Raw genomic sequence first — 23,132 nt, forward strand, 5'->3', positions numbered from 1 at the left:
CAATTTTTGAATGTGCAGCCTCATACTTCTATATTTATAGAGAAAGCAGAAAGACTTGCATTTATATAGTGCCTTTCACGATTTCAGGATGTACCAAAGTGCTTTACAACCAATTAAGTACTTTTGCAATGTAGTCACTGTTGTAATGTAGGGAACATGGCAGCCAATTTGTGCACAGCAAGCTCCCACAAACAGCAATGTGATAATGACCAGATAATCTGTTTTTGTGGTTGAGGGATAAATAAAGCAGTAAATATCTTGCCCAACTTCTTTCCAATAGTGGCATGTTCATTGGAATGCTAGTTTTAATGGTCCAGAAATCAGGTCGGGGGCTTCCCGCGGGTGCAAGCCTCTGACCTGCACTTACCTTGCACGCCGGCCGTTGAGCTGTGGGCCTCCGTGGAATTGTGATCCTGGGCCTCCTCCAACTGCTAGCGCGCAGTGCTTGCGTATCCCAGGGGCGCAGTTAGTTCGATGCGTCCCCTGGGATCACGTGGGCCATGGAGAGCCAATGGTAGCAGGGAATGCTTCATTCATAAGTTTGACAGGAAGGGCTGTCAAACTTATAAATACTATAAGCCCCAAAACATCACTAAATCATCAAATAAATTTTTAAAAAATCACATTTTTTAAATAAACTATAAATGACATGAAATAACTATTTTAAACAATAATTTAAATTTTTGAAAAAAATAATTTTATTTTCTAACGGAGCTAAAAATAAACTTAGCTTTCTTTAAAGTATTTAAAAATAATAAACCTGTGGAAAAAATGTTTTAATTTTAATTAATTCACCACTTACCTTGTAAAAAGCAGGCCTTGCGACTGCTTTTTACATGTCTAACTTCTACAGACTTACCCTCCTGGGAAAACCTGCAAAAAAAACATAAGTTCGATGCACACGTGCAGCCTCTCCTGCTCACGCGTTCAACTTCTGAACCCCTTTCAGGGGAACGGAAGTGCCGGTTTCCCGCGCATGCGCAGTGCATGCAGGAAACCGGCACTTCCATTGGGCTTACGGGTGAGTACCCCGTGCGTACTCACCCGTGGAGACCCAAATTTCTGGGCCAATATATTATGCATTCCTTACATTTAGAATTCACAGTACATATGTTGCTATGGTTTTGCTTTTCTTGGTCAACAATGGAAATGTTGCATATTATTTGGTGTTTCATCAGCTGACATGAAAAACTGATTCAAAGAAAACTGTACAGGAAAATTATCATTTCTAAAATTCCTTGCACTTAAGAAAAAAAGTAATGGGTTGTAAAATGCAATGGTACATATCCAATATTTCATATAATCATGAGGAAATTGACTTCGGACAATTTCCTCATGGTGAAATGGGCAGACACATGGCAGATGAAATTTAATGCAGAGAAGTGTGAAGTGATACGTTTTGGTAGGAAGAATGAGGAGAGGCAATATCAATGAAATGATACAATTTTAAAGGAGGTGCAGGAACAGAGAGAGCTGGGGTTGTACGTACACAAATCTTTGAAGGTTGCAGGACAAGTTGAGAAGGCTGTTAAAAAAGCATCTGGGTTCCTTGGCTTTATTAACAGAGTACAAAAGCAAAGAAGTTATGCGAAACCTTTATAAAACACTGGTCAGGCTTCAGCTGGAGTATTGTGCTCAATTCTGGGCACCACACTTTAGGAAGGATGTCAAGACCTTGGAGAGGGTGCAGAAGAGATTTACTAGAATGGCACAGGGATGCGGGACTTCAGTTGTGTGCAGGGACTGGCAAAGCTGGTGTTGTTCTCCTTTAGAGCAGAGAAGGTTAAGGGGAGATTTAATAGAGGTGTTCAAAATCATAAATGGGTAGAAAAAAAAACTCTCGAGTTGCATGTCAGTAATATCGTCACTGACATGACTGAGCGAGGGCATCTTATGACTGAGCGAGGACATCTATCTTCAGTAAGGGAGAATGTCATTCACTTCAAAGAATTGAGGCATATTTAAGTAGAAATCAACTTCATTTGGACAATTAATCTATCAGTGGAATCAAAAGTGGAAACTGAATGTGATATGTATTTAAGGATTGTTATCAGTTCATAGCCATTGTCTGGAACACTCATGAGGTACAATATATAAATAAACTAGTAAATATTTGTCACTCTTGCTTACTAAAAGCTAATAGCCTGGATTTGCGGTCTACGGCGAAGCAAAGGCATTTACCGTTGGCCCCGAAGTAAACTTCGCGCAAAGATCTCGCGATCTCTGTGTCAAGAAGTTCGGGTTTTCCGACATGTAATTCAAATCAACAGAGTATCGTGGTGATCCCCTAGTGCGAGCTGCTGTGATGTCAACAAAGCTGTCTAAGCAGCCAATCAAAAGCAGCATTCTCACAGGCAGTGAACAAGGAAGTGAGTTAGCTCTTAAAATTCTAACTTTTTAAAAATGTCGGAGAGAGCAAAACAAAGATTGTGCTCTCACATGGGAAAAAGGCAAAGATGAACAAACTTTAAAAAAAAGAGATTTTTTTCAAATTTTCTTTAAAAATTAAAATTTTATCAAAATGGATAAATTTGACACTGCACAAATTTAAAATTAGTTTTTCAGAGCCATAACCTTTGTTTAGCAGTCAATATGCTGTTAAAACCCCAGTTACACCTGATCCCTTTGGGTCTAACTTTTAGTGGGGAATTTAACAGCGTAATTACTGCGGAAGAGCCAAATATTTTGTCCGTTTCCCTGATTTGAGTGATTTCACTGATTGCCAGGTCTTTGGGGGGAGGGAGAGGTGGGGGCACAGCGCAGCCTGTGTCGGAGCAGTGAATGACTGACCGCAACTTTAGGATTTCCACATGCACCAAATTCCAATGTTGCAGTCGGTTTCAAAGGCAGAATGACGTCGAACGCTACCAGTTCACCGTCATCCAGACCGCAAATTCCTGCCCATTAATTATAGTCATATAAATAATACTGGAAAATTTAAATGTAACAATAGCATATGTATCTTATTGCAGCATTGAGGGAGTGCTGCACTGCTGTTTTTTGGATGAATCATTAAACCGAGAACCCATCTTCCCTGGATGTAAAAGATCCCATAGCGCTATTCGAAGAAGAGCAGGGGAGTTCTCCTGGTGTCCTGGCCAATATTTATCCTTCAACTAACATTACCAACACAGACTATCTGATTGTTTATCTCATTGCTGTTTGTGGGACCTTGCCATGCGTAAATTGGCTGCTGCGTTTCCTACATTGCAATAGCGACTACATTTCAAAAGTACTTCATTGGCTGTAAAGAGCTTTTGGGATGTCCTGAGGTCATGAATATATATCATGGTATACACACAGCTGATGGATATTGTTAGCACTAGAATATGAGACCAAATGGTTTGTTAATGGAATGTCCTTCTACAATACCTTCACTGTAGTCATTGACCACAAAAAACTGTGCGATAGCTTACTCGTAAATGTTACCACAACTGAGAAGTAGTATAGATCATATTTATTGGTTTTGGTATCATAACTGTAATTAATGTAGAGTTTCTTTTCCTGAAACATTTTCATACTCTGGTTTGAATTAAATGCGTCCCATACTTCTTTATGGTTTTATGTTCTAACTTGTTTACATTTAAACAATGATCTACAGCTCAAGGACTTGATTTTTTAAATTCCCTTTATTAAGAAAGGAACATATTTCTCTTTAGGGAAAGATGTTTTTGTTAATATAAATGTTTCAGAGTGGAATGGAATAGTGTTTGAGTGCTTTTTAGCATGACAATCTTGGAAGGGTGGCAAGTGAGAGGCTTGTATAGTAATTGAACTGAGTGCCAGCATGCCTTTTTCCTTCAGATACTTATCCAATTCCCTTTTGAAAGCTGTGATTGACTCTGCCTCCACCACCCTTTCAGGCAGTGCATTCCAGATCACAACCACTCGCTGCATAAAATAGTTTTTCCTCATCTTGCCTTTGGTTCTTCTACCAATCACCTTGAATCTGTGTCCTCTGGTTCTCGACCCTTCTGCCAATGGGAACAGTTTCTCTCTATCTACTCTGTCTAGACCCCTCATGATTTTGAACACCTCTATCAAATCTCCTCTCAATCTTCTCTGCTCGAAGGAGAACAACCCCAGCTTCTCCAGTCTATCCATGTAACTGAAGTCCTTCATCCCTGGAACCATTCTTGTAATAGAGGTTAAGGGGTGATTTGATTGAGGGTTTTAGGATTTTGAAAGGAATTAATAGTGTAGATAGAGAGAAACTTTTTATGCTGGTGGGGGAGTCTAGGACAAAGGGACATAACCTTAAATTCAGATCCAGGCCATTCAGGAGAGAAGTTAGGAAACACTTCTTCACACAAAGGGTGGTAGAAGTGGAACTCTCTCCCATAAAAAGTAGTAGATGCTAGCTCAATTAATTATTTTAAATCTGAGACCAATAGATGTTTGCTAGCCAAGGGTATAAAATGATATGAAGTCAAGGCAGGAGTTAAGATACAGGTCAACCATGATCTTATTGAATGGCAGAACTGGCTTGTAGGGGTCGCAAAATCCCCTCAGCCCCCGAAGATCGGGAAATATTAATCCACATCGTGGACGAAGACCTGCGTGATTTAAATTGTCTCTGGGTTGGACAATGTTTTAAAACATAGCCAGAACCGCAAAAGGCTGCGTTATAAAGCTCGTAAGCTGGGCAGCACTTGGACACTGGAATCAAAGAACTTTGTGAAAATCGCACACTTTAAGATTGTACATTTTATTAAAAGATGTACTCTTGAGTTTTGGACTGTTAAAAATGGCTGAACAGACCTCGTGGAAACAGAATTTAAAAGGACAGACAGGCTGTTAGCATATGAAACAGACAGGCTGTTAGCATATGAAAAAGCTCAGCGCTGCCCTGTAGTGGGTTTGAATGGAGCCTGAGCTGTCAGTCACCCTGTGGTATTGGGCAGGTCCGGTAACCTACAAGCTGTTTGTTTACACTGGGGAATAGCCCGTTTGAATCAGCCAATCATCGGGCAGCAAGCACATTGGGTTGTTTACACACATCCATTCACTGAAATTGACTCTAAGATCAAGTGCTTGAAACTGCCAGCATGAACAAAGGGACTTTGTTTGCTAAGCACTCAAGACTGTTAATCAATTGCGGTTCCAGATGACCACAGGACAATGCTTTGTTTACAAAGCCATTGAATGCTATTAGCATTTGTTTGTATATCAAGTGGACACATCCAAACTGAGGAGGAACCGTTTAAATGAATGGGAGAACACATTCAAACCACTGCAGCTTTATTCGAAAGCCATCACAGACAATGGACACATTTAAACTGCAACTTTATCCAAACCCATCCCAGACAAGTGGACAGTTTGGATCTCTTTTGTTTTAGCCCAGAAACATCAGATCTGGGCGGGCCCTCATAAAAGGGTTATAAAAGATAGCTTCCCAGAAGCATCTCTCTCTTCTCTTTTACTCTTTGGACTGCAGGTGAGCAAGGCTTCTGACCCACTAGCAAGACAATCTAGTGAGAAGTAAAGGGGTGGTCATTTAAGGGAAATGTTGCTAAGATTGTAAAATTAACATTGTAGCCATTTATCCCTTGTTTTGCCGTCTGCCTTCCCCTGTTAAGCAATTTTACCGTGATTACTTTGATCGTGTGGTGTAGTTTCTTTAGTTTTAATAGAATTTGACTTTCTTGCATCCAGACCATTTGTCCGTTTTTAATATATCATTAATTATAAGTTCCTCCAGTCAGAACTGGAAGGAGGGTTTAGCGATTTGAAACTGCTGATTGGAATTGGTCACAGTGCAGTGGCAAAAGGCTGCCTGACCAGGTAAATTACCATAAACCAGGTAAAGGATGCCCCCCTACAGGCTCAAGGGGCTGAATGATGAACTCCTGTTCCTGTGATGCAGCAGCCTTTGCTCTGTAGTATTAGGGAACTCTTTCTCCTGCTTATTGGCCCAGAAATTTGGGTCGGGGGCTTCCTGCGGGTGCAAGCCTCCAACCTGCACTTACCTAGCGCGCCGGCCATTAAGCTGTGGGCCTCCATGGAATCCTGATACGGGGCCTGGTCCAGCTACCAGCGCACAGTGCTTGCGTATCCCAGGGGCGCAGTTAGTTCGATGCGTTCCCTGGGATCACGTGGGCCATGGAGAGCCAATCAATCGGAGCAGGGAATGCTCTATTCATAAGTCTGACAGGAAGTGCTGTCAAACTTAGAAATACTACAGGCCCCTTCTTCTTACAAAACATCACTAAATCTTCAAATAAATTTTTTTTTAATCACATTTTTTAAATAAACTATAAATTACATGAAATAACTATTTTAAAAAATAATTTTATTTTCTAACGGGGCTAAAAATAAACTTACCTTGCTTTAAAGTATTTAAAAATAATAAACCTGTGGAAAAAATGTTTTAATTTTAATTAATTCACCACTTACCTTGTAAAAATCAGGCCTTACGCCTGCTTTTTACATGTCTAACTTCTGCAGACTTACCCTCCCAGGAAAACCTGTAAAAAAAAAAAAAAACTAAGTTTGATGCGCACGCGCAGCCTCTCCCGCGCACGCGTTCGACCTCTGAACCCCTTCGTTCAGGGGAATGGAAGTGCCGGTTTCCCGCGCATGCGCAGTGCATGCAGGAAATCAGCAGTTACATTGGGCCTACGGGTGAGTACCCCGTGTGTACTCACCCGTGGAGACCCGAATTTCTTGCCAATGTGTGCGTGAGGGGGCAGTGTGGTTGACAGATGTGCTCCTGAGTGCTGTAGCTCATGATGGTTCTTTACTTTAGTCAGACTGGAGACCCTTGAAAGTCAGATGCCTAATGCAAATATTATTTTTCTCTTAGTTGTGCTGAGCCTCTTGGATGTCACATGGTTATCAAATGTGTCACTTTATTTTTCTTTTTATCTTCTCTTCTGTCACAAGAAGGTGGTTTTGTTGAAGTCCTCCAGAGAAGTCTTGGACATAGACCATTTGTTTAAATATAAAAGAATTAACAATGGACCAATTAGCAAAACTTGAATTGATTTATTTAGTGTTATACTGCAAAATAGTATCTCTCTCAATTTATTGGGATGCAGTTAATTAACATTTTTTCCCTAGGCAGTGGCTGTTCCACTAGTTGCCGTGGGCACATACCTTTGAAACACGTACATAGCCTATTTTTATTTAAGAAATTCCTGACTAAAACGTCAAATTCAAATCCCCTAAAGCATTTTCTTTCTCAAGAGTGTTTCCTCCACCATTTTCCCTGTGTTAACTGCAGTTAGAAATATTGTTTAACTTGTTAAGAAAGGACAAGTTGCTTATTTCGAATTGTTAAGCTGGTTAATTGGTAATATTTCATCTTCTGTTTAGATGGTTGAATTTACCAGTGGTGGTTAGTTCAACCATTCACAAACCAGTAAGTCACATCTTGGTTCTGGCTGGCACATGCGTAGCATCACCTCTACTTTATTATTGGTATAGGCCTAGAAATTCAGCTGTTTGCGCCAGCCGTTAGCGCCAGATTTCCGGCGCTATCCACTTAGCGCCCGGGCACCGCCGGATCTGCGCCTACGCCGAAATTCAGCTGGGCTTTAGCGCCGGCGCAAAGTGTTAGCGCCCGCTCAGCTGCGCGCGCATCTTATGACGTCATTCCGTCGTGCAACGCCGTTTGTGCGCCCCAAACCGGAAATTCAGTGGCGCCCGGCCGATGTGGCCGTGGCGCTGCTAAGAACTGTGAAATGGAACTCAACAGAGGCCCTGTGGGATTCGGGGAGCGCTAATTAAAGGGCACATCCACTCACCCATAAAAGCCAGCCATTTCGCTGCAATGACTTGACTGGTTTGGATTTCTGCACAGAGAGCAAGGCACAGAGATTACTGATTTCGGACACCATAGGAGAGGTATTTTTGGCTTCTAGCCAGTGCTTTGACATTTGCATCCTTGTGATTTTGCTGTTTGGAACTTTGTAATGGGGGCTGCATGGGGGGCCAACCCTCAGTTCCTACATTTTGTGCGAAGGGCTCGCAGACGCTTTGAGAGAGGGCCAGGCATGCCTAGACGCAGAGGGGCCATTAGGCGTCGCCAACGTAGGCCTTACCCAGTCAGGCAATACCGGGAGCAGGTCTCATATCTCACCATGACTGCGGCGCATTGTGTTAAGAGGCTGCGCTTCAGAAGGGAGGTGGTTGAAGAGATCTGCCAGCTGCTTCATGCAGATTTGCAGCCACAGCTCATGTCCAGGGCGTCTCTCTCGGTGGAAGTGAAGGTCACGGTGGCTCTCAGCTTTTATGCAAGCGGCTCCTTCCAAGCCGCTGCTGGGGACATCGCGAACATCTCCCAGTTCGCCGCGCATCGCTGCATCCGACAGGTCACCGAAGCACTTTTCGCGAGAAGGCACCAATTCATCTCCTTCCCCATGACCCAACACAAGCAGGAGCAGCGTGCATTCGGATTTGCCAGGATCGCGGCCTTCCCCATGGTGCAGGGCGCCATTGACTGCACGCATGTGGCTATGCGGGCACCTATCCACAATGCCGAGCAATACCGCAACCGGAAGGGCTACCATTCCCTAAATGTGCAGCTGGTGTGTGACCACAGGCAGCGCATCCTAGCTGTCGATGCCCGCTTCCCAGGAAGCAGCCACGATGCCTTTATCCTGCGCCAGACTACTGTGGCTGACATGTTCCAGGCACAGCCTCCACCAAGGGGATGGCTTATCGGGGACAAGGGCTACCCTTTGTGCAGATGGCTAATGACCCCGCTCCGCGCGCCCAGGACCCCAGCGGAGCTGGCATACAACGAAAGCCATCAAGCCACAAGGAACCTAATAGAGCAAACGATAGGCGTCCTCAAGCAACGGTTCCGTTGCCTGGATCGTTCGGGCGGGTCTCTTCAGTATTCGACGGATAGAGTCTCCCAGTTCGTCGTGGTGTGCTGCATGCTCCACAACCTGGCTATCCGCAGGACTCAGGCACTGCCACCTGACATTGCCCCACCACCTCAGGAGGACGAGCAGGAGGACCCTGAGGAGGAGGAGCACCAGGCCAGGAGGGAGCGACAAGGTCCAAGGGCCGTCTGCCGGGGGCTTATTGCTCGACACTTCTAGGCCCCCTGTCAGGGAATGGCCTGGCCCACTGAACGCAGCCGCTTCGCAAGCCCTCAGCCGGTTAACCCAACAACCACTTGAAACATGACACCTGCACATGGTGAATAAATAAACATCTTTATTTCAAAAACTCAGGGCCCTTCCCACATGGAAGAGCAAAACAGAGAAGACCCCCAAAAAACAGTAACAAACTTCTGTCACTCCCAAAACCTGGGGAGGACTAACATAACATCACCATCCAAATGGCCTTCGTCACTGGCCTAACAAAAACAAGCCCCCCCCACAACACAAAGACCCCCATAAAACCAAACCACATAATGCCCCCCAGAACAGAAGCCCCCGCATCACCCAAACCCTCGCTCAACACACTCTATTCGGTGTGGCGAGAGGGCGAGTCTGTCGACAGCCGTCTTTTGCCCCGGCCTGTCCTGCTGCTGCGCCTCAAGCTGGGCTGTGAGGCTGTGGCGAGGCTGGGGGAAGGATCCTCAGGGTGAAAAGGCGTCTCGCCAGATGCCCTTGGGGGTCGGCCTACACGAGGGCGGGCCCGGGAGGGGCCGGCTGGTGGCTGCTGCAGCTGTGGGTGGCCCTCTTCACTGGCTGCAGTAGTTCCTTGCACCCTGGCTGGGGGGGTCGCAGGCTCGCCTGCACCAATGGGGACAAGGTGGGTGATGCCAGGCGCGCGCTGGTCGCCAGACACACGTGCACTCGGCCGGCCTGGCCGGGGAGCAAGCGCGCCAAACTGTTGGTCGCCAGACCGGTGTGCGGCAGCAGGGCGGCGGCTGGCCTGGCGACGCCTCCGTGCCAGTGCGAGGGTGGCAGAAGTCAGTGCCCCAACTGCGCCGGCATGTCCCCGCATCTGCAGTGCCATTGTCTGCACAGCACCTCTCAGCTGGCGACTGGCGTGCTGCGCTGCCTCGAGTTGTTCGACCCCTCTCTCATGCGCTGCCACAAGGAGCTCCACCCCCCTGGCGTGCGCTGCTGCGAATAGCTCTAGGCCCCTGGCCTGGGATTGGCCGAAAGCCACCACACTTTGAGCGAGGCTTTCGATGGCGTGAGGCATCTGTGCCACCACCTCCATGATTTCGACGTGCCGGCGCTCCGACGCCGCCGACATCTCGTCCAGGAGGCGCACCTCCTGGGCGACGTCCGAGTCCGGACTGGAGGGCGCCTCCACCCTCTGGCCAGAAGGCTGGCGTGCCGCCGGAGCGTTGCCGCGTGCGGCCACGCCACTGGGACCAGGTTCTGCCCTCCCCTCCACCGCCTCCCCCCTCTGGGCAGAAGGCTGGTGTGCCGCCGGAGCCTTGCCGCGTGCGTCCATGCCACTGGGACCAGGTTCGGGGCTCCCCTCCCCCGCCTCCCCCTGGCTCTCCGGCACGCCAGACGTCTCCCCTTCATTGCCATCTCCTGGAGCGGAGGAGGGTTCCCCCGAGGTGGCGCCTTCCTGCTGCTCCTCAACGTCCTCCTCCTCCGAGGGCCTGGCTGTGTGGGCTTCAGGGAGCACCTCCTCCTCACCAGCTGAAAGCAGGAAGGCACAAGTGTAGCTTTAGAGTGAGGACAGGCCGACAGCGAGGGAGGCCGCACTGGTGCATTATGCGCATTTTTCGGCCAGTGGGGAAGGATGTAGATCTGATGCGCGAGGGCAAGGAGAGAGGTGCACCCGGTCCTGTCCTTACCAGTGGGTTCCAGTATAGGGTCGGCGTCGCCGAGCGCCACAGGCCCAATCACCGGGTGACGCAGCAGTCGGGCCACCCTCTCTTCCAGAGCCGTTAGCTCCTGGTAATCGCGAGGGCCTCCACCAGTGACACGCAGGCTCCTGGCGTTCCTCGCCAGCTTGGCCTGCAAGAGAAAGGAGGGCGTCTAAGTACAGTGTGGTGCCCCATTGCTGTGTGTGAGGCCTCCCATGGTGGAATAGCTTGCACAGTGTGGTGCCCTGTAGCTGTGTGTGAGGCCTCCCATGGTGGAATAGCTTGCACAGTGTGGTGCCCTGTTGCTGTGTGTGAGGCCTCCCATGGTGGAATAGCTTGCACAGTGTGGTGCCCTGTAGCTGTGTGTGAGACCTCCCATGGTGGAATAGCTTGCACAGTGTGGTAAGTGCAGAAAGAGCTATTGATTAACATGCAAGTGCCATTGCAGCGGCAGCAGGGCTGGGCATTAGACCTTGGATGTCCCTTTGGCCCTAATGGGAGGTGCACATGCAAGGATGAGGGGGACATTGGAAAGGGTACTCACCTTGACCAGCCGACATAGGTCATTGTATTTCTTGCGGCACTGGTCCGCACTCCTGGGAACATCGGAGTTGGAGGAGACCCTCCGGGCAATTTTGGTCCACGCCTCCCTGAACTGGCTCCTGGGAGCCTTCCTGCCACTAGCCGGGCACACGACCCGTCTTCTTTTGCGCACCCCATGAAGGAGCACACCCAGCGCATGCTCAGAGAACCGCTGGGCTCTTTCAAGGGCCCTCTCCATGACCTCCAGGCGTTGATATGGCACACAACCAGTCCTGAGGCCTAGTTGCAGGGCTACAGCATGCAGGGCGTGGCTGCAGTCAAAGTTGACCCTTCCCCCTTTAAGAGCTGGCCGGCGTCAGGGTGTCTGCTGACACTCACCACATGATCGCACCTGCGCTGCGCCCGGAATCGGCGTTATCAGGCTGCATCGCCGGATTAGCGCCTGAACACAGGGTTCCAACGCCTTTTGCAGCGCTCGGCCAAAAAGTTGGCCAAATCTACTGAATTTCGGCGAGCTCGCCTGCACTTTCCGGCGGCCGCTAAATTTGACGAGCGCCCGACTTTAGCGCCGCAATAGCGTCCGAACTGAATTTCTAGGCCATGGTCTTTACACTTACCCACTGGGAAAACCTACTCATAGGTTTATAACTGTTCTTTTCTATAAATTCATGCATATAAAGTTTCACTGCTCCCAGATCTACTTGTGCAGATTTAAAAAAAGAGTTTTGATAATTGTATGTATTCCGAGAATGCACCCAGTTTTCTGTGCCAGCATCTGTCCATACATAATCTGTAAATAGTCCCGAGATTTTATTTTCCAGAATTTCATTAGAATGGACTGTACGTAGGTGGAAGATTACCCAGAAACAGCTCAAAGTAAAATTACTGGGATAGTTATGGGCCCACTAAGTCTAATGGCCCTGAAATTAGATCGGGGGCTTGCCGCGCGTGCAAGCCCCCGATCTGCACTCACCCTGCGCGCCGACATCTGCAGCCCGGGCCTGCTTGCATTTCCTTTCACAGGCCCGGTTCAGCTGTCGGCGCGCTGTGCTAACCTGATCCAGCGGCGTAGTTAGTGCGATGTGCCGGCTGGGATCAGGTGAGCACTGTGCAGCCAATCGGGGGAGGGGAAACTCATTCATGAGTTTGACAGTAAGAGCTGTCAAACTCATGAAAACTACGGGGGCCCAAAACACTATTTAAACTTTAAATAAAAATTTAAAAAACATCCCAATCATTAAATTAAGTATAAATAAGTTTAAAAAAATAATTTAAACAATAATTTTTATTTTTGAAAAAATAAATTTTTAATAAAAAGGGTCTAAAACTAAACTTACCTTATTGTAGATTCTTTAAAATAATAAACCTGTGGAAAAAAAAATTCTAAATTGCACTAAAACACCACTTACCTGTAAAAATAAATACTTACGTGTGCTTTTTACAAGCGTAAAGACCGGAGGCCTTTACACATGCGCAAATCCCCCAAAACAGAGGAAATCCAAGACGCACGCGCTGCCCCTACAGCGCACGCACTAGCCTCTTCACCTCTTGGGTTAGAGAGGAAATGCCAGTTTTCAGCGCATGCGCTGTGCATGCTGAAAACCGGCATTTCCTCCGGCCAGACGCGTGAGTACCCCTTCCGTACTCACGAGTTTGGGGAGGAATTACTGCCCCAATGTCTAAGACATGGGCAAACTATTTACTAAGCGTGTATGGACATGTAGGGGACATGCATGAGTAATAAAACTGGAGGAGTTGGAGGAGGAAGAATGGAAGGAAGGTCACTAATATCCCATTTAAATTTGTTAGTGTTCACCGATAGACATTCGCAGATCTGTGTCAAGCCAGATTGGCCGATTTAGAGGAAAAACGTTTAAGTTATAAATACCTGTAATGGCAGTGTAAGCAAGTGTAGCACTCAGCTTCCATACAACTGGCACATTCCAATTCTCAGATTTTTCCAGTTGGTAATGTAAAGACGAATTAGTCAGGTTACTCCTGTATTCATCAAGGTGGCTGTTTACTAAGTTCCACTGACTAGTGAGTGCAAGTAGAGCATAACTTTTATATAATGGCTGCTTTCCTAAGGTCCTAGGACACGGATTGCACATATGTCATGCTACAAAATCTTGAGTGCATACAAATGATTTAAAAAATCCTCAATAGGCAGCCATCATCAATCATACATTTACTAATTTCTTTGGATTTTGTGTTTTCTCCTGCTTTCTGTTTGTCCAACTGCATTCAAGTTTTCTTTGAAGACAGAAGATAGTCTGTGTAGTTGATTAGTGGCTACTAATTATGGCTTTAGATATTGGTTGGTGCCCCACCTCCACATAATATATTCCAATAATCATGTGGCAAAGATATAGGGGTTGATTTTCATTGACCCGTGGAGTCGGAATTGAAGGCGTGCAGGGGGTTAAAATCCCAAATTCAGGGGTCTCGACACCATCCCGGCCCCAACCCGCCTCCATGTAAGTTGCAAAGGAGGCAGGTAACCGACCCGCACTGGGATCCGCCTGCCCGAGGCGGGAAGGGATTAGTGCCAATGAACTGCCTGTTAACAGGTAGTTAACAGGCAGTTTTTAGCCTAATCACTATTTTAAAGCTTGAAGTGTGGGATTCCCGATGGCTCCAAGCCACGCCAAGTTAGAGGAGTCGGGCCATTGGGTTGAAGGACTTGGAGGGGTTGAGATGTCGGTGTTCAGATGAGTGATGGGTGCATGAGTGCAAAGGTAAGTGTGTTTGGTGTGTCTAAAGTGTGTAAAGAGGTTTAAATTACCTGTACTTACCTTTTCACCCTTCCTTCCTCTAGGTTTCAGGAGTCCATCATCTAACCGGCACAGAAAGCAGAATGGCTGCGATCTGTCAAAAGTGACAGCCTGCAGCTTTCTGTGCCAGTGAGATTTCTAACTGAGTCTGTGTAGAAGGACTCAGGTTAAAAGTAAGACTGTCAGTGTTTGACAGCTTCAAACAGCTGTGAAACACTGATATTTCATCTGTCAAAACGTCTGGACAGATGAAATTTCAGTCTGTGACATCACCTGTTGCCGGGTGGCCCTTAATTGGCCTGCTGAGCCCGCTGGGTGGGCTCAACAAGGTCAATCAAGTGAAAACCGCGTGGATTGGCCGCACCTCGATGTAGGCGGGACTACAACCCCGAAAGTTGTAGTCCTGCCTCCTTCCTGACTTCTGAATGAAAATCACCCCCATATAGTCTGGCAGTGTGATCCACTTGCAGTTTAATTTGAAATGTTGAAAATGCATTTCAGATGCCTGGCCTGTTCACTGCCGCAGAAGGCTTGCCAAATCCCGACATCCACAGTATTGACATCGGCAGAGTATAACTGATAATTTAGGTCAAAGTGGAAATGGGTGTTTTTTAATCACAGATTGTGCTATTGTATGATCCTGCTTCCCCATGAGGTGTGCCCATGACAGCCAGGAAATGACAGGACCGAAAAAGACCAAATGGTCCATAGAGTCTGTCCCATTCAGCCATGTTGCAGCTAGGAAACATGACCCCCCAAATTACTGTTGCCTTTGTAATAACCTCTAGCCATCCCTTTGGTTATATGTTCACTTTTTTTCCCTTTTAAAAAAATTATTATTTTTTTGACTATAAACCTTTACCTGCTTTTCACAGACTTTCTCCGGGGGCCACCTGCTCTTGTGTTTCTAATTTCAATGTCCTCAGCTTTTTCATGCAGTCCTCTGCATGATTTTAGAAATTTAAATGTTCATTTCTTGGCAATTTCTGTTCTTCCTAGGCATTATGGCAACTTGAGGGTTTAGCGTCAAGAATTGCCTCTTTCCTTTTAGTAAATCATTTCACTAACATATGAAGCTTGCGCTCCCTCAAACAGCTTATGACTAACTTTTTACATACCATCTTGTTTTACCACTGGGGAAATGATGATGTCTGACTAATTAGGAGACATTAAATGGTTAATGTTCAGTTATTAAGCTCTTCAATTTGTATAAGTGACATTAGACAGCTCAGCTTAACAACATTGGCAGTAAAACAAGATGTAACTAATTACGATCTTCTGTTGACTACCATACAGACAGGATTCTACTGGATGTTTCTTGTATCATATTTTAAATTCGTTCTCGGGATATGAATGTCATGAGAAAGGCTGGCATTTGTGCCCCTTTAGAAGGTGGTGGTGAGCCTTCTTCTCAAATTGCTGCAGTCCATGTGGTGAAAGTACTCCAACAGTGCTGTTGGGTAGGGAGTTCTGTTGCCTCAAGACTGCTGGAATGTGAGAAGATATTTACAGATGGATCAAGAGCACAATCAATAAATTAAAAACATTTTTTTAAATAAGTTTTAGTCCTGGTTAAATAAATGCATTTCAGTGCAAAGGTTTGTTTTATTACTCTGCAATCATAGTGTGATAAATCCATGTAGTGAAACAAGGAACTCGAAGAGGCGAGATATTAGAAATTAGTCCGTGTACTTTATTAAACAACGGCGTAACAAAACATACAGGCCTGCATACTTCGATTCCACCTTTGCTGACCTTTGCTCCTTAACCCTGTAGCAGCACTAGCTACAGCACCACCTGGTGGATAACCTTAATCATAACATCCCAGATTACTATATTCCTCCCCCCTTAAGATTTCAGTATGAATTTCTTAACAAACAACCATTCCTAAAGGTCACATAAGAAGTCTCCATTCACTATGTTCAATACTTGACAAATCTAACAGGCAGTACCAATCTCAGGTGGCTTGTGAGACCTTTGTGAACGTCTAACAGTAAAGTCCCTGCTTGTTTGTGGTGAAGCCACCAGCTGCTCCTGAGCAGTGCTCAGAGTATCTGACTCTGCAACGATGGTTTCCTCTTGACGAAGGGGTTCCTGTGGAATTGTCTCTGTCCATGGTGGTGGCACCACAGATGCACTTGGATAACTTGGGGCAAACCTGTCCTCAGCCATTGCATCTGGAACCTTGATTTCAATTTCCCCTTGTCTGTTAAGTATCTGATCTACATGTCTGCGTACTACCCTACCATCTCCCACCATGACCTTGTATGATACTGGACCTGTCATTGAGTCTATGAAGCCAGGAATCCACTTTGGTCCATAACTGAAATTCCTGGTAAGGACCGCACTTCCTTCTCCAAAACTTCGGCTCTTTGTTCTTTTGTCATGGTTCTCTTTTTGTTTGTTTTGTCTGTTTTCCATTTTCCTTTTTAGGTCTGGGTGGACAAGGTCAAGAGTGGAGCGTAGTCTATGACCTAATAACATCTCAGCAGGAGAGAGTCCTGTGGTGGATTGAGGTGTTATTCTGTAGCTGAACAGAACCCGTGACACTTTGGCTGCTAAACTCCCTTCTGCACTTTTTTTCATCATCTCTTTAAATGTTTGTATGGCTCTCTCCGCAAGTCCATTTGAGGACGGATGACATGGAGCCGAGGTCACCTGCACTATGCCATTGTTTCTCATGAACTCTTTTGTCTCTGTACTCACAAAACAAGTGGCATTGTCACTTACCACGATCTCCAGTAGCCCTTGACTACTGATGCTCTGACGCAGGCAGTCTATAGTAGTAGTGGAGGAAGCAGAATTAACAGGATAAACATCCATCTATTTGGAATGTGCATCAATGATTATGAGGAACATCTTCCCCATGAATGGACCCTGTTGTAGGAAAAATGATTCCTCGGAAACTAGACTTTGAGTAAGAGAGACAACTTTATTAAATGACAGAGCTCTGGGAGAAGCGTCTGCAACCACATGGTCTGTGAGAGCACCTTCTCCCCGATTGTAGTACGTGCCGAGCTTATATACAATTCCAAGAAGTTGGTTTTAGATCATTTACATTCATCCAATCAATTCGTTTATTAGCGCATATCGTTATTTTCCTCCAGTCAGGAGTTTACACACTTGTGTTGCCAATTCTGTCTCTTCAGGTCTTCATTCCGTCTTGTTCCCCGGCGGAATGTGATTAGTTCGATAATAGGATACAAGTGATTAGTTCGATGATAGGATACCAGTGAACCTTGTTAGTCCTCAGTGATCCAATTAGTCCCAGTCAGGACACGAGACGAACTTTGTTCCAGCCATGCGTAAGCGTGGCATGTCTCACTGTGCAGTGATTCAATTAGTCCCAGTCAGCGAATTTGTTGTTTGTGTCTTTTCCAGCAAAATCTTGTCCAGCAATCTTGTCCAGCAAAATTTTATTCTAACAATCCCTCCTCTTGGTCCTGGAGCACGATTCATTTGCTCCCAGATGACCATCCTCAGTCCCCCTTTCGTCGGTGCTTACAGCCACTGGCTTATGTCCGGGGGTTCGGTTGTTCCTTCGACAGTGTCGTATTGGTGTTCTTCGTCCCTTGGTAGCAGGTTGGTGTGTTCCTCCTCGATAGAGGCGATCGGCATCACGGTTTTCATAGCAGTTTGGCAACACAACTTTATAAGGCTCAGCGCACAACACATCAACATACAAATTACAACTATTATTATTATCCCTTGCATCATCCACGCTCCCCACCCGGTTTTCCCTAGCAACCAATCAAGCCACCCTGTGCTTGTGAGTTGATGGAGCTTTTTTATTTCTTCTTGGATATGATTTGCTAGGCTCGTGATATTCTCGGAGCTATCTGGGACATATGTACAGCAGTCTGTCCCGATCAGGGCACAGGTGCCTCCTTGCGCCGCCAACAGATAATCTAGGGCTATCCTATTCTGTAAGGCGGTGGTCCGGATCGCCACCATTTCGGCACTCATTCCTCTCAGGGACTCAGCCATATCGTTGGCTATTTGTTCGAGCACTGCTGCCGTGTTTATGGATTCCCTTGCTATTTTTCCTGTTCCGTACCAGGGGAATGCTATAGCCCAGAATCTTTCGGTTTCCGTAATAGCTCTCTTAACACGCTTGGCTGGTTGCCATAATGACTGGTACCCGTAGTGGTGGGTTAGGGAGGATAAATAATGGATGTATGGTACTACGTATCCTATATAGCATGACCCAGTCCAGGTTCGTGGAAGCCATGGATACGCCTTATATCCGCAAATGAAATAGGTATTATTATAGGCCTCAAATTTGTTCCAAAGTTGGTACATGATCCCAGGTATTCCCCTCCAGGGTAGATTGCTAGTCCGGTTTAGCACTTCGGATAAATTAAACGTTCCCACGTAGGGCCATTCTAGGGCACCTGGTGATTTAGTACTGGTTTTGGTTAAAGTGTAATTATACTTGCACTTACTCCATCCAACCACTAACCCTGTCTCGTCATAGTTTACCAAGCAGACTTCCCCCTCTGCATTGTTTAGTTTTCCCCCTGTGCTGACTAATAGCTCTCTGGATACCTTCGATTATCGTACTGGGGATGAAACCATCCTTTAAAGTTCGTGGGGTTATACCCTGCCTGTTTCCACTCATGTTCCAGCTGATCTGGATTCAAGCTATTTTGGGTTTGTATGGTATCCTCCTTATTCCAGGTGGTATTAGAGTATAATAACCACCCTACCATCTCCTCTACCTTAAAGGGGATAGGCCTTAATGGGATTCCTCCCCCCGTATGGGTGGGCACATGGGCGCGCACCCAGCAGGAGCGTTGGCCCATTTTTTTCGCATAGACATATGACATATACAGAAAGGTATTTACATGCAATCCTCTCTCTTTATGTAAATGGGGTACCATGCTTCCCGTGACAATATGAAATAACGCCATTACCCACAATACTCTAAACATGATTAATATATCACTACAGTCCAGTCTTTACAGGAATTTTATGACAAAGGGTATGCAGATCACCTGTAAAACAGATTCAGAAAGTAGCCAGTCAGTTGTCTTTATATACTTTCAATTGTGTCCAATGCTTCCATACTCCTTTACCCCTTATGTCTAGACAGGCCCAGGTATCCCCACTGATTATGATTTCATATGGCCCACTCCATTTTGGGGCGAACCCTGGTTTGCTGGGCAGAGTTTTCACCATGACTTTACTACCCGCTGAGGGAACATAAGCCGTCATTGTGAGCTCTTGTGCCTGATCCTTGTCCTCCTGATTATCGCGGACATTCTTTCGCATCTCCTTTAATTGAGTGCTAAGTTCCAGAATGTATCGTTTTAGTCTATCTTTTAAAGGGCCTACATCAGCCCCACCTGTTATGATGCCTTCTGGCAATTGCATCGCCCTTCCTGTCATCAATTCATAAGGGGTCAAGCCTGTCGTTCGGTTTTCAGTGGCTCGCAGCTTCATTAGGATAATGGGCAGTACTTCAGTCCAGGTTTTCCCCGATGTCTGCATTGCCTTTGCCAATGCATTTTTAGGGGTTTGGTTCATTCGTTCCACCGTGCCCGAACTTTGAGGGTGGTATGGGATGTCAGAGTCCATTTGAATTGGTATTCCCCACCTGGGGATGACTTCTTCAGCTAAGACTCTGGCAACCGTCAAAGCAGTGCAATTTCGCGTGGGGAAAGCCTCTACCCAGCAGGTGAATTGGTCTATGACCACGAGGCAGTATGTTTCGCCGTGTGACGGTGGAAGGGGACCTGTGAAGTCTATTTGTATATGCTCCCAGGGCCCTTGTGGCCTTGGTTGATGTCCCATTTTGACCTTTATGGGGTCGCCCAGGGTTATACTGCGCACAGGTGATACATCGATGGCAGTATCTCGCGATATCTCTTCCCATCCCCTTCCACCACCATTCTTTGCTGAGGCTTCCCATCATCGCTTCTCTCCCTGAGTGTACAAACCCATGGTGGAGTTCTAATAGCGTATTTTGAATGCACTTGGGGGCCATTACCCTGTTATCCTTTCGCCAGACATTATCGCTTCCCCGCTTTGCGCCTTGTTCTTCCCACGTACCTTTTTCGACGTCGGGGGTGTCCTCATGGAGTTCGTCAATACTTATCTCGTCCTTGGAGCTGCTCACAGCGGCTATTGGTACTTCTTCGATCCTTTCTTGCTCTAGCGCCCTTTGTGCTGCTTGGTCCGCAGCCTGGTTCCCCTGGTGATTTAACCAGTCCGGGCTAGTCCGGTCCGGTTTCCTCTGATGTGCCTTAATCTTAATTACTGCTACCTGTTGGGGTTTGTCGCTAGCTTCTAGGAGGGCTTCTATCCTCAGCTGGTGTTTTGTGGGATTGCCTCCCGTAGTAATGAATCCCCTCCTACCCCATGCAGTCATATAATCGTGGACCACCCCAAAGGCATACCTACTATCTGTGTAAATGTTCATGATTTTATTCTCTGACAACTCTAGTGCCCTGGTGAGAGCCACTAGCTCTGCCACTTGGGCCGATAGGCCTCCATCAATCCGTCCTGACTCTACGGTTTTTAATTCGCCATTAACCACCGCCCACCCCGTTCGGGGCAGCCCATCTATATACTTGCGTGAACCATCTACGTACAATGTCTCTTCCGCTGTCGCTAAAGGGGTGTCTTTTATCCTATCTTCTTCCAGGTTCACATCTACGTCCCCACAGTTGTGGGGCTCCCCAGTTCCCAGTATTCCTTCTGCCGGGTTCTCCCCTGTGTCTCTAACAATGGTTACTGCTTTACTCGGAGGGAGGAGGACGGCCTCCCACTTGGCACATCTCATGTTCGAGACGGATCTTAATTTCCCGGTATTCAGCATCTCTACCAGAGTGTGTTTAGTGTGCAATATAATGTTTCCTGTCATTACTATCGGCTCAGTAACCTTTACTGCCCAAGCCGCACAATCCAATGCAGCTATGCACCGGGAGAGCCCTGTGACTACCGGTCCCTCCGCTGTGGAATAGTAGGTGACGGGCCTTCTTTTATCCCCATGATCCTGTGTAACTACTGCTGTGTAAAACCCTTCTTCATTGTTGCAATGTATGTGGAAGTCCTTACTCATATCTGGCAGTCCTAGCCCTGGGGCTGATACTAGCTCAGACTTTAGTTGAGTATAAGCTTCCTCTTGTTCCGGTCCCCAACCTATCGGTTCCAACGCGGGTTTACCCCCTTTCACTAATCTTTGTATAGGTTCTGCTAATTTAGTGAACCCCGGGATAAAATTTCGACTGTAATTAAAGAGCCCCAGTACCTTCCTGACTCCGCGTACTGTTACGGGTCTCGGCATGCCCTGGACAGCGTGTTTCCTGTCCTGTGGCATTTCTTTAAGTCCTTGGGAGATTAGATGTCCCAGGTATAGGACCTGAGTTTTTCCTATCTGTGCTTTTTTTTAGGGCTTACCTTGAGGCCAGCCGTCTCTAGGGCCCTTAGTACTAAATATAGGGTTGCCAGATGGTCTGCCTTCGTTTCCAAGGCTATTAGTATGTCGTCGACGTACTGCAAAATAGTGCTTCCTTTAGGTACTTCTATCTGTTTTAGGATATCACTCATGACGCGGTGAAAAATAGCTGGGCTATTATGGAATCCCTGTGGCAATCGGGTCCACGTATATTGTTTATCCCCTACTGTGAATGCAAATTTCTCTTGTGATTCCGGATCTAATGGGAGTGCCCAGAATCCGTTAGCTATGTCTAAAACGGTGAATATCTTCTGTTCAGGGGATAGCCCATTCAAAATTGTTGCGGGGCTGGCAACGATGGGGTGTAATTTAGGAGTGACCATGTTGAGGGCCTATAGTCAACCTTTTGCTCCCATCAGGTTTCTCTACTGGCCATGTGGGGGAATTAGTAGTGCTCGTGGTTTCCCTCAGGATACCCCTTTCTACTAGCCCCTTCACTATGTCCACGACTGGCCTCCGCCTTTATTGGGTACTGGCGGTGGGATTAGCCAATGTCCCGCCCCGACTCACAGGAGCCATTCGACTATTTCAACATCCCCCTCGCCTGCAGGGGCTGTTGGTTCTGCACTGTAATATGGGGGAAGGGAGGTGGTGTCTGGACAAGTCCCCATTCGCCCCCCATCGTATACCTAACACTCTAATTCCTTTATAATCTTTGCTTGACATTTCGCCTTTGTCTCTAGTTCCGTAACCATCTGTACTTTGTCTTGTGCAACTTTCTTTATTACGTTTACTTGTTCAATGAGTCCTGCTAGTTGGTGTACTAATAACACTCCTGCCTTCTTGGTTTTATCCTTTGTCTGTTTAGTCAACCAGCTTCTCTGGAGTTCTAAAGTCTGTGACACATCCCACCCGTCTTTCTGCATCTTCTTAATTAACGACTGTCGGTTTGTCATATAAGAATATGTGAGGGAGCCCGAAGGTCCCCTCTTAACTTTCTCACCTGACATCGCCGCTGCTTCACCGATCGTTCCTTTGTGTCTGGAGATCTGTTCCTTAGAGAGCCCCCCTATTCTTTCCTTCCAAGAATATCCGAGCTTCTTGTCACACTCTATGCCAGCGTTCTCAGAGGTCCGGGTTTGTCTTTCTCTCAAAACTGCCCGGACGTGTAACGCTTGCTTGTTGGACGGGGTTTCTACCCCTCCCCGGTGTCTGTTTACCTGATCAGGGTCCTACAACACCGACACTAATAATCTCCTAGTTCACGTAGCAACATGATATAATGCAGAAAAATGTTAACCATACTCGACTAGTATCACGACTTTCGAACACCTTGGAGTCTCGAGTCTCGGCACCTACTTCATGGTCCTGGCCTTTGCGTGGGGCATTTGCCCTCTTAACAACCGGCCTGAGGCTAGGTGTCTGAGACAAGTGTCCTCCTGATCCAAGGTTTTTCTTAGTTACTTAGTTACTATTACACAAATACAAATACACACATACAAATCAAGTAGTGTCTCTTACCCACTCAGTCTGTGTCCCAGATTCGTTTTGGTGCCGCTTCGCCGTTCAGTCGCCTTGTCGAGTGTCTCTGATTTATGGGCGGTCAAAAATCTGACTACTCACCCTGGTCACTGATTCGAACGACTGTTCAGCTCCGTGGCACCCTGCTCGCAGC

Source organism: Somniosus microcephalus, chromosome 4 (assembly GCF_052327205.1).
Source record: "Somniosus microcephalus isolate GS21.2 chromosome 4, FLI_Smic_1.0, whole genome shotgun sequence".
Lineage (NCBI taxonomy): Eukaryota > Metazoa > Chordata > Chondrichthyes > Squaliformes > Somniosidae > Somniosus > Somniosus microcephalus.